This window comes from Chenopodium album, chromosome 20, assembly GCF_948465745.1.
Source record: "Chenopodium album chromosome 20, dcCheAlbu1.1, whole genome shotgun sequence".
In the NCBI taxonomy this organism is placed as follows: Eukaryota; Viridiplantae; Streptophyta; class Magnoliopsida; order Caryophyllales; family Amaranthaceae; genus Chenopodium; species Chenopodium album.
This window is the reverse complement of record NC_137853.1, coordinates 22,720,761-22,732,727: the sequence shown is the minus strand read 5'-3', so window position 1 is coordinate 22,732,727 and position 11,967 is coordinate 22,720,761. Positions and strand designations below refer to the sequence as shown.

Here is an 11,967-nt window from a genome sequence, read left to right as displayed (position 1 = left end):
TCTTTTTAATCTTAAAGCCCCCTGTTGAAGGCTTCGTCATCTCAAATCTTCAAATCTTCTTCCATCCTAGGAAATCGTTGTGAACCGTTACTTTGGTGCTTGCGATGAGCCAATACTTAGGCGCTTTAAGCTAAGTGAGACGATCTTTTATCAGGTCGATCACTCATTGTGATTGTAATCGAGCCGATCACTAAATCATGTCAAATTGCTTAGAGGGGCTAACTGGCGTACCAAGGAACCCAAACTTGCTGTATAAGATCCGCATAATTTAATATGGGGGGCCATACATTCTGTCGCTGAACTGGCACGTGCCAGAAACTCTTGTCGCTGCGATATCACTCTGAACTTTCAATTTGGTCGTTTCCTTACAACCAAATCTGCTCAAATCTTTTGCAAATTAAGGCTCTTCATCTTTATATAATTTTGCTCAAACTTCTCTCATCTTGGAAAAGATTCATACATCTATATTCGCGGTTTTTCGAAAAAATCCGGGAATATTCTTGCTCGCTGGAATGTACCTGCATCTATATTTCAGACTATAGGACTTTGCTCATCTTTTATTATCTTAGGGTTGACCTAAGGCTTAGTGTTGCTTGACTCATTGTATTGACATGACTCAACTCAAAGCGTTTGACATATGTGTTAGACTCAACTCGATGTGATATGACACGACATGACTCAATGTACATGACTCGTGTGTAAAGTGCGACTCGAAAATGCAAAAAAGCAAAAATTTTCCGTCATTTTTGTGGAGGGTACCGACTTTCTCCCGAAAAAGAAAGACGCGAAAAAGAATAAAAATGTTTGATGGTGCATGTTGAATGAGCTTAATCAAGTATATGCATTTGATACTATCCCTCAAGGTGCAAGGATTAATTCCTCCTAAACTATCTTAGTTGACTCGATTATGAAAGTATTTAGGTAACTTAGGCACGGAGGCTAAGTACTTCATACTTCGATACAATGATGATTATAAGTGATGAGTGATGAATGATTTTGATAAGGCATGCTTCAACGTTATGTTAAGAATTCATGACAAAGGGTTCCTAATTGGAAGTCTATTTGGTCATGTATCTGTGATGTGTGTGAAAGTGACACTAAAGTTAAGCTGCAAAGGCTAACGGTGTGGAAAAGTATTATTTGATAAGAGTCAAATAATGATGACTCTTTGGCTAGGTAGGCTAATGATGTAAGGATCAAGCCCCCAAGTCTAGCTCTAAGTAAATAGGGATGAGCATTGGAAATCCCTTGATATGATCATGGTGTAAGTGTGTGAATGTGAAAATGAATGCATTTTTATTATGGCCGCACCTCAATGTGAGGTTGCCTATGTATCCGTTAGGAATCAGGCCAAACGTAGCTCTAGCCGAACCTCGCACAAGTGTATGTATACCTCAAAAAGGCCTTTTTAAGGGTTGTAACGTGGTTAGGCTAATGGTTAGAGAAGAAGAGGATAAAGGCTCAAGACCCTAAATAAGCCCCCAAGGTGTGCAACCTTGCTTTTGAATCTTTGTATTTTTATGCTTGAGGTTTCTCATTTTTGAGCTCTCTTTTATTTTTTGTTTTTGCTCTTCTTTTTTGCTTTTGCATTTTTTCATATTCGCATTTTTTTAAGTGTAGGGAATCTCGATCATGCGGTCTATCACTCACTTGGCATTCATGTTTCTCAGGCACGGTACCGAGCACTCGATAAGAGACGCAATCTGAGACATGTTCTTATCCAAGATATTTTTATATCAAAGACATTGGAACACTTGCCCTTTTGTACACTTTTATTTATCTTTGCTATTTCTATTTTATTCTTTTGAGATCACTCAAGCTTTTGTATTTAGAACTTGCATAAGTTGGACACCATCCCATCCCAAGGTTAAGTAGATGTGGGTTGAAGAAAGAAAAGGTCTATCGTTAGACGAGGCTCAAAGTGGTTTATCAAGAAAGGGATTATATATTTAAGGGTGAGAGATATGATATGGCTACAAGGGGTGCCTTAAATCATTGGTATACCTTGTGCTTAATTCGGCGATTTTTTTTTATTTTTTTATTTTTTTTGTTTTTTATTTTTTTGTTTTGCAATGATCATATGCAAGAAAATAAAATGCTCATTTTATTAAAAGGGAAAAAGAAAAAACCTATGGAAAAAAATCTAAGGAAGACAAAGGGTGCCTATGCTAGACTTATGAGAGAAAGGTTTGAAAAAGAAGAAGAAAGCTTGAAATCTTGGTGAGAAGCTTGCCTTGTATTTTACCTCATCATTACTCTTTTTTTTTTTTGTCAATCATATGACTCAAACTCGATTCAACATGCATAGATGTAGAAAAGATTATGGAAGAATGAAGGGAATTATATGTGTGGAGAAAATATGTGGAGAGTGGGAAGAAGATGTAGATGAAAAAACATGGAAGAAAGTACGTGGAGGGTAGGAAGAAGATGTAGATGAAGAAATATGGAAGAATTAGGAATAGAATGGACCCCCAACTCAAATGACGGAAAAACGACTCATGCATGAACCTAAGACATGGTCATAGTGACATGTACAAAGTGTGTGCTAAGACTAGTGAGTTAAGGTGACATGTTAAGACTTGTGTCATGACCATGTGGCTAGACAATGTGACTAGACTTAAGCAAAGACTAAATTAAGACTTCACGTATGTGCATTAAACTGGACAAGCTGTGGTGTTTTAGTCATAACTTTTAATCTGTGACTCTGATTGGGACGAAACCAACGTCAAATTAAAGGTAAAACTCGGGGCTACAGATCCATAGGTATACGACTCGTGGTTCTTCCTAGAACTCCGGCTATGACCAAAACACGTTGACGCATGTGCAGTGTACGGGAATAAAAATCCGGGTTGACAAAAAGGAACTATGACTCGATTTTAGGCTTATTCATTAGTTCAAATTAATTAATTAATTAATTAAACAAAGTCCTTTAGTCATTGGTTAATTTATTTAGTCTTAACCACAAGTCAAACAAACGGTTAACACATATATAATATGTACAAGCAAGGATGCACAAGTAGTTCACATAGTCACAATATGATGAGTTTGCAACCTAACCATGGCTCTAGTTCTCTAAAGTTCAAGGATATGGGTTAAGTCAAAAAGGTCCATGGTTATGAATCTATATGCATTGCATACAAGCCTACCGTGAGGGTTGGAGCGAATGGACAGGATCCCGCGAGTTCGTGATGAAATCGAACTCGACTCCATGGTTTGGTGGATTCACAAACTTTGCACGTACCTAAATTTGAACTTTGCACATGATAGTGGATTATTCCATTGGGCAGGTGAAGCAGGAACCCCGAGAGGGTTATATCCATATGTAGAACACATATGGGTTCAGAAAAGTAAGAAAAGGACTCAATCAATAAGTAAAATCAAGCCAACAATGCTAGAAATGGTCAAAGCAAGAAGGCAGACCCCTGGCTTGGTATTGGAAGAACTTGGCGCCAGACTATAGGGACTGTCGCCGCAAAAAAGCCTCTGTCGCCAGGCGACAGAAACTTTTTACGGGTGACAAACCCTGTTTTCTAGACGCTAGTTCCTACATGCCTTGTCAAGTTTTTGTGTTCTTAGGATTTCCCAGATTCCGCATCATTTTTTCGATTCTAGTCATGAAAGATATTTCTCAAATCTCCTACGTGTAAAATTCCTAGGTATTGACTCATGGGGATCTCCCATGAGAACCTTTTAATGCATATGACAATAATGTTAATCAAATCACGCACATGAAATACTTAGAATTTTTCGAGTCTCATCCGCTCATTCTAAATAATTGCCAAAATAAATTTCAGGAATATAAATAGAAATCCTCCCCAGTGGAGTCGCCAAAAACTGTGGGGAATATTTCAAGCATTATGATCCCAAACTTGAACTCCACTGTGATCATACACTAAAGTATGGTGGCGTTCCAAAGGGAAAGAAAAGACAGCAAAAGAGTCGCCAACAAGTTTTAGGAACTTGTAAACCCAAAAGACAATCCAAAAGGACCATCAACTCCATAAGGTCTTGAACCAAACAGGGTCCGGGGATGAGGGTACGAATCCAATCTACAAAAGAAAAGACCCGCCCTATAAAATAGGCCTCTACTTTGTTCTGCTTGTATTCATGTGCGCTTTTCGAATAACATACAAACATTATATTAATCCTACCCTGTTTATCTATGTTGGTTGAATATTAATGCACAAATAATACTATTATTGGTGATCACTTGAGTTAAAATCACATTAGCCTAAACCAAATTAATTAATTATCTTATTAAGCGTGATTTCAAGTACAAATTCCCTTTAACAATCATAAAAGGTGTAATCAAGCAATAACAATATAAAATATATCAAGCAACATAATAACAATCAATAAATAATCATGATGATAATAGCATGATAAGGCATAATAAAGCTTAAATATAATAGCAAGATTCTAGGCATGATACTAACAAGATTAATAACAAATCCTAGCATGTCACTAAACAATAAAGATCAAAGCTTTAAACCTAACATGACACTAACATGATAACATAATATTATAAATAAGTAAAGGCACCCTAAACATGATACTAGAAAGCATAAAATAAGATCCTAACATGATACTAGGAATTGAAGGCATCCTAACATGATACTAGGAATATAAAACAATAATAAGCATGCAATCTACATTGTTAATAAAATAAGGAGTAAGCGAATCTACTTACTTTGAAGCCTCGTACCTCTTTCTAATAACAAAATACACAAGTTAGTAAACTTCAATGAAAATCAATAAAGAACAATTAAAGAATTAAATTAGAATCAAATTAAATAAGATTTTGACTAGTTTTGGACCAAACCCTCAGAAAATATCAACCTTTCACGTCTAGGGCGAAGGCAACTTTGAACTTGGCTAGATGACTCTAAGTCTTGCGAATGCGGAATATTGTATTTAAATGGTTGGTTTAGAAAGAGAGAGAGAAAAAGAATTAAGCTATATTGCTTAGAGGGAGAATAGAGAGAATTAATGAGAATTGATGAAAGTTGATAGGGAGAGTTGATGAGAGAATTGATGATTGAAAAAGGGGAGATATGACCTCTATTTATAAGAAAAAAGAGAAGGTCGAAGAATAAGAAAAGAAATCCGAATTCAAATCGAAATAAAACTTGTATACAGCAGTTTTTGCGAATTTTGTTTTTATCATATCTTTTGATCCAGAAGTCAAATAAATAAGTCATATAATATGTCGTTGGAAAGCTCTTGAAGTCTACTTTCTAATGCAATTGGAATCAGATTAAAATCTTTTGTAGATAAAAAGATATGGCCGAAATAGTGAAAGGGTGTCAGTTTTGGATAGAGTTTCGTATATCTTTAATATCTTTATCGTTATAGCTCGGAATTAATATTATAATATATCATTGGAAAGATAATTTCAAGATCTATCCAACTATATAAAATTTGGATAAAAACTATGAGGAACGAAAATAATATCTGACTATCTTTGAACATCTTTAAATCCGAATAGAATTAGGAAAGTTTTAAAAAAGGAAAGTTTATATTCAAATCAAATTCCATGATCTTATCTTTTCAAAAAAGGATAATTAAGATATTTTAGAAACTTATAGAAGATTCTAATCAATCCTAATTAGTTTAGGAATAGGATTAAACCTTTGGACCCTCCTCATGATCATTGGGTCGTAGGTAAAATCCGGTTTGGGCCCAGTTTAGTATTTTGGCCATAACTTCCTCATTATTCATCGGAATTGGGCTTTTAATATGTCGTTGGAAAGGTCTTTTCAAACCCCATGCAACTATACCATTATTGGACCCTTATCTTGGACCAAAGTAAATTAGATTGGACGTTTTTATAAAATAGAGTGGGTTTTCGAAAACAGAAAAAAATATTTTTTAATAAAAACTAACCGCAACACTTGACTTTTCACACTTTCACCTTATTCGATTATGGTTCGACGTGAAAGGTATTCATCACTGGGTTTGGTTTTGGGGAGACACAAATGGGTGTCTACATCTAGGGAGAAGGCAACTTCGAACTTGGCTAGGTGTTTCAAGATCTTGTGAGTGCGGAATTATGTTTAAAAGGAGAGTCGAAGAATAAAGAAAAGAATCCGAATTCGAATCGAAAAAAAAATCGTAGACAACAATTTTTACGAATTTTGTTTTTATCATATATCTTGATCCAGAAGTCCAAATTAGGCATATAATATGTCGTTGGAAAGCTCTTGAGGTCTACTTTCCAACACAATTAGAATCAGATTAAAAGCTTTTGTAGATAAAATGATATGGCCGAAATAGTAGGACGGTGTTAGTGTTGGTCCAAACCCTCAGTTAATTATATCTTTCACGCCTTGTTTTAAGGACGGAACCTCGGGTTAAGTATGGACTCCTTAGAGTGCTTAGGGAAAGAATGATGTAATTAGGAATATATGTTTAAGGCTTAGGATATGAGAGAAAGAGAAGAGAATGATTTTTGGTGTAGAAGAGAAGAAGAGAGAATGATTTGGTGATCAAGCTTGTTGATGATGGAAAAAGGTGTGATATAATCTCTATTTATAGGGGAAAAAGAAGGGTCGAAGAATTAAGATAAGATCCGAATTTAATCGGAATAAAACTCGATAGACATCAATCTTTGCGGTTTTTGTTTTTATCATATTTTTTGATCCAAAAATCGGAATAAGATAAATGATATGTCGTTAGAAAGCTGTTGAGGTCTACTTTCTATTTGCAATTAAAATCAGATTAAAATATTTTTAGAATAAAAGATATGACAGAAATAGTGAGACGGTGTAAGTTTTAGATAAAGTTTCGTATTTCAATCATATCTTTTTCGTTATAGCTTGGAATTAATATTATAATATATCATTGGAAAGATAATTTCAAGAGATATCCTACCATATAAGAATTAGATAAAATCAGTGAGGCAGGAAAATAAATCCTGACTATCTTTGAACGTCTTTCGTTCATAAGAAGCAGTAGCTTCGATTGAATCCATTTGATGAACAATTCGCTATTTCTAGGCTTTCAACAAAATCACAAAAACCTTATTCAATAAAAAAATTAGAACATTGAAGCCAAATATCAAAGAAAAAATAACGAAAACAGCAAATACCTAACAATAGTTATAGATTGAAGTCGAAATTCAAAGATATCTTAGCATTACGTACAACCCAGTGTTCGTGAAGAAATTTTAGGGGAAAGAAGAGAGAGAAAGGGAAGACCTAATTCAATATCTAGAGAGAAAAGGTTTGACAATTTTTTTCATTTTTCTTATATACAATCTAAAATTTACAATATTGCCATAACTTTGACCGGGGTTGATATGGAGCGTTGGATCTTGTTTGATCCAATGGTTATAAATTATTCTCACATATAAAGTATTCTCATATAAGAGAGGTATTCTCACATGAGCCTCTCCATATATATATATATATATATATATATATATATATATATATATATATATATATATATATATATATATATATATATATATATATATATGTAGACACCCAATTGTTTCTCCCCAAAACCAAACCCAGGGATGAATACCTTTCGCGTCGAATCATAATCGAATGAAGTAAAAGTGTGAAAAGACTAGTGTTGCGATTATTTTTATTTAAATATCTTTCGTTCTGTTTTCGAAAACCCACTCTATTTTATGAAAACGTCCAATTCAATTTGGTTTGGTCAATGATAAGGGCCTAATAATGGTGTAGTTGGATAGGGTTTGAAAATACCTTTCCAACGATATATTATAAGCCCAATTCCGATGAATAATGAGGAAGTTATGGCCAAAATACTAAATTGAGCCCAAGTCGGATTTTACCTACAACCCAATTATCATGAGGAGGGTCCAAAGGTTTAATCCTATTCCTAAACTAATTAGGATTGATTAGAATCTTCTATAAGATTCTAAAAGATCTTAATTATCCTTTTTTGAAGCGATAAGATCATAGAGTTTGAATTTGATTAAAACTTTCCTTTTTTTATAAAAACTTTCCTTTTTTAAATTCCTAATTTTATTCGAATTTAAAAATGATCAAAGACAGTCAGATATTATTTTTTTGCCTCATATTTTTTATCGAAATTTTATATCGTTGGATAGATCTTTAAATTATCTTTCCAATGATATATTATAATATTAAATCCGAGCTATAATGAAAAAGATATGAAAGAAATACGAAACTCTATCTGATTTGATATCCAACAATTTTGGTGCCAATTTTGAGGTAGAAATGTCCAAGTTCATGAGTTGAAAATTTGTGTAAGTATGGAGCTTGGTGGGTTCATGAAATTCTTGTTTTGAACCCACTAAAATGAGGTTTTGCTACTGCCTATATTGGTGTTTATCACCATCATCTTTGTGTACCCACCATTGTGTGCACCGAAGAAGTAAGAGAAATTCAAACCCACGGAGGTGCGGGCGCTCACGCGCAAGGTGCAGCCGCGCACCCCCATGTTGCAAGCGTGCCTCACCTAGGTGCGGGCGCGCACCTGTGGGTCGGGGTATTCTTAAGCCCCTTAGCCGACCTTCTTCTTCTCTCTCTCCTACTTCATTTTCTCACTCATGCTTCTTTTGGTTTTTGCTCAAATAAAATCTTCATCTCCCTCATCATTTTGTCATTAAAGTTTCATCAAAATTCATAATATTCTAGTTTATCATTACTCCTAATCTCATTTTTAGCCCTTCTAAGGTAATTTTCTTTCTCCTAAATTGAGATTTTTGGGTACTCTTGATGTGTGACATTTTTGGCACTCATTTGGTTCCTTTTTGGATGATTTTTATTTCATTTTATCTCTCTTTTATTTAGTTTTCCTTAGTTTTATTCTTGTTTTCTTCATTTTTTGCTTTTTGTAGTTAGTTTCTCTTTTTCATGTCTTTTTCTAGTTTACTTGTTATTTTTCTCTTTTACTTGCTTTTTATCTTTTGCTTGTAGGTGGTAATTGATTGTCCAAGAATTCCCGGGCTTCCTTTCTATAGTTTTCCATTGATTTTCATGCCTAAAGCTTGTGCAAGAAGTTTCAAGTCAATGAGAGGTTCAAGGAGCATGCTTCAAAGTCTTGTTTATGCCTTCCTCATGGCTCATTTCCTTCAAGAAATTCAAGGAAGTTGCTGCCTACCTTGTCCTCCATCATCATCATCTAGGATGCGTGCACCTCGTGAGCAAGGGCAAGGAAGAAAGGAGGAAGCTGCAGCTATATGCGAGCGCACTCAAGGAGTGTGCAGCCGCACATCAGGTTTGTGCGGGCGCACATTCCTGGGTACACTCCTTCGAGCGCCCGCACTTACGAGGGTCTATTTTTGGGCGTCATTGCCGACCTCTCCTTTGTATATATAATTATTTCTACCTATTTTTGGGAGAGTAAGTTTTAGTTTTAGATGGAATTTGATAGTTAGTTTTTGGGGAGAATTTTAGAGAGAGAAACTCAAGAACTAGAGAGAGAAGCTCATGATTTTTGGTGATTGCTCAAGGATTCCTCATTGTATTTGATCTTTGGATTAAAGTTTTGTAAGGATCTTCTTCTTGATTTCAATACAAGTTTGATTTTAGTTGATTTCATTAGTTTTTCATATTGTTGATGATTGATTTGGATTTTGATTGAATTTTGATTGATTTTGATTGATTGTTGGTTTAATCTTTGAATTCAAGTATGTGGATGATGGAATTGATGATTGTTGTAGTTTTGATCTCCATTTCTATGGCTAGTGAGTAGTTTCCTAGCTAGGGAGATGGTGAAGCATGTATGAGTGATGGAATAGTGTAATTTGGGGATAATTGATGGAGTTGATGATATGATTAAACTTGGTTGATTTTTCATGTGCATGTGTGTGATTAATTGAGGTTTGGCCATCTTTGATTAATACACTAGATTGCATTGTAAGCTTGCTATGATACGGACCATTGATTAGTAGACTTGCAATTTCACGATTGAGGTGCTTTGTGACGTTCCCTAGGTAGTGTTTAGCGTAGTTGACGCTAGTTAGACCTCTAGGTGAACCACCTTAGTATGCTCTTTTGGATACATGATGATTTTCCTTCATATCGCTTGACTTAGTCGGTTTGACCTCCCAAATTCCCGTTTTCATTATGATTGCATGTGGATCCATTGCCCTAGTGTCTTAGATTGATTTAATACAAGTTTGCATACCTAGTTAGCCTTAGTTCTACCTCAAACCCCTTCTTGATTCCGAAATAGCTTGATCTAGACTTCGTGCACTTGATATCCATTCCCTTGGGTTCGACCTTGACTTGCCACTACGCTAAATAGGGGTTAGTTAAGCTACAAATTTTGTTTGATAGGGTGGGGTGGTAGACCAACGACCTACCGTTCTCCGTCCCATCAAAATGGCGCCGTTGCCGGGGAATGGTGCTTGAGTGTATGTTGTTTTTGAGTCTATTTCATTTTGATAAAATACAAAAAGATTTTGTTTCTCTAGGCTACATTTGTAGCCGTGTTACTAACATTTTTTGTGTGAGTTTTGCATGCATAGAACCCGTGATCGTCCCCTTGTTCCCCTTGATCCGGAAATTTAGAGGACTCTTTCAAGAAGAAGAGTGGATAATAGATCCTTGGCTTATAGCTCTTCAAGTGAAGAAGAAATTCAAGAAGAACAAGGAATGGGTGAAAATCCTAGAATAGCCTTGAAGGAGCTTGGAGTGCCCGGGGCATATAGGTTTGAGAGTGGAATAGCTCCACCTACTACCCCGGCAAATGACTTCAAAATCCGGCCGGCAATGATCACCTTGATTGAGAGAAGACAATATAGTGGGGCTAAGAATGAGAGCCCATTGAACCATTTGAAAGAATTTGAAAAATATTGCAACACTATCAAAGTCAATGGGGTCTCTCAAGAATTCATCCGTCTCAAGTTGTTCCCTTTCTCTCTATTAGGAAGATCTTTGGAGTGGCTAGACAAGGAAGTGAAGCCCAACTCCTTGAGAACTTGGGATGATGTTGCAAAGGCTTTCTTGTCCCGTTTCTATCCCCAAAAGAAGATGGCGGAGGCAAGAGCCTTGATTCAAGGGTTCAAGCAAAGGCCGAGTGAAAGCCTTTATGAAGCATGGGAGAGATTCAAAGAGTATCAAAGGGAGTGCCCTCACCACGGAATCCCCACATACCAAGTGATCCAAATCTTCTATGGCGGTTTAAGTCCCCAAGGCAAGTCATGCCTTGATGGAGGGGCCGGGGGCCCTATCATGAACAAAACCGAAGAAGAAGTTGTGGACATCATTGAGGACGTGGTGACATATTATAGGGATTGGCAAGATGGGGAGAGAGACTCTTCAAGCAAGCAATCTTCATTGTATTCGGTGGACCATCTCAATGCAATCAACAACCTTTCCTCCCAAATGACAAACTTAGGAAAGGAAGTCACCGCAATCAAAGCTAAGTTGGAGAGCACTTCTACCTCTTCTCAAGCTTCTAATCTTCCCTCCTAATTTAAGGGGAGAGGTACTCCTTCTAACTCTCAACCCCCTCCCTCTTCACATAATATGCCTTTGGGTTGCTTGTTTTGTGATGCATGTGGATCGTATGATCATGACTCTAGTGTTTGTCCTAATGAATGTGTTGATGAATTTGACAACAATGAGTGTGAACATGTTAATTTTGTGTCAAACAACAATGTTCAAAGGTTTGATAATAAAAAAGGCCAATGGAATAGGAATTACCGAAACCAAGGCAATTTTGACAACTATAATCATAATGGTGGTTATAGGAACCAAGGGAATCAAGGTTCTCGTGGTAGCCATAACCAAGGTTATAGTAGCCAAAATCAAAGCCAAAACTATGGTAATCAAAATCATAATTATGGTAATCAAAACCAAGGTTATGTAAATCATAACCAAGGTAATGGAAACCATAATCATGGTGGTGGTAACCATACTCAAGGTTATGGTTCAAATCAAAATAGGAGTAATTGGAACAACCAAGGAAGGGGAAATTTTCAAAACAATGCTCAAAGAGGTCCCCCACCCGGTTTTG

General features: G+C 36.0%; 1 pseudogene; it reads right to left on the bottom strand.

The window, feature by feature from the left end:
- Window positions 1–10,993: 10,993 nt before the first annotated feature.
- On the bottom strand, window positions 10,994–11,092 carry LOC145599890 (small nucleolar RNA R71; annotated as a pseudogene).
- Between the last annotated feature and the right edge of the window lie 875 nt (window positions 11,093–11,967).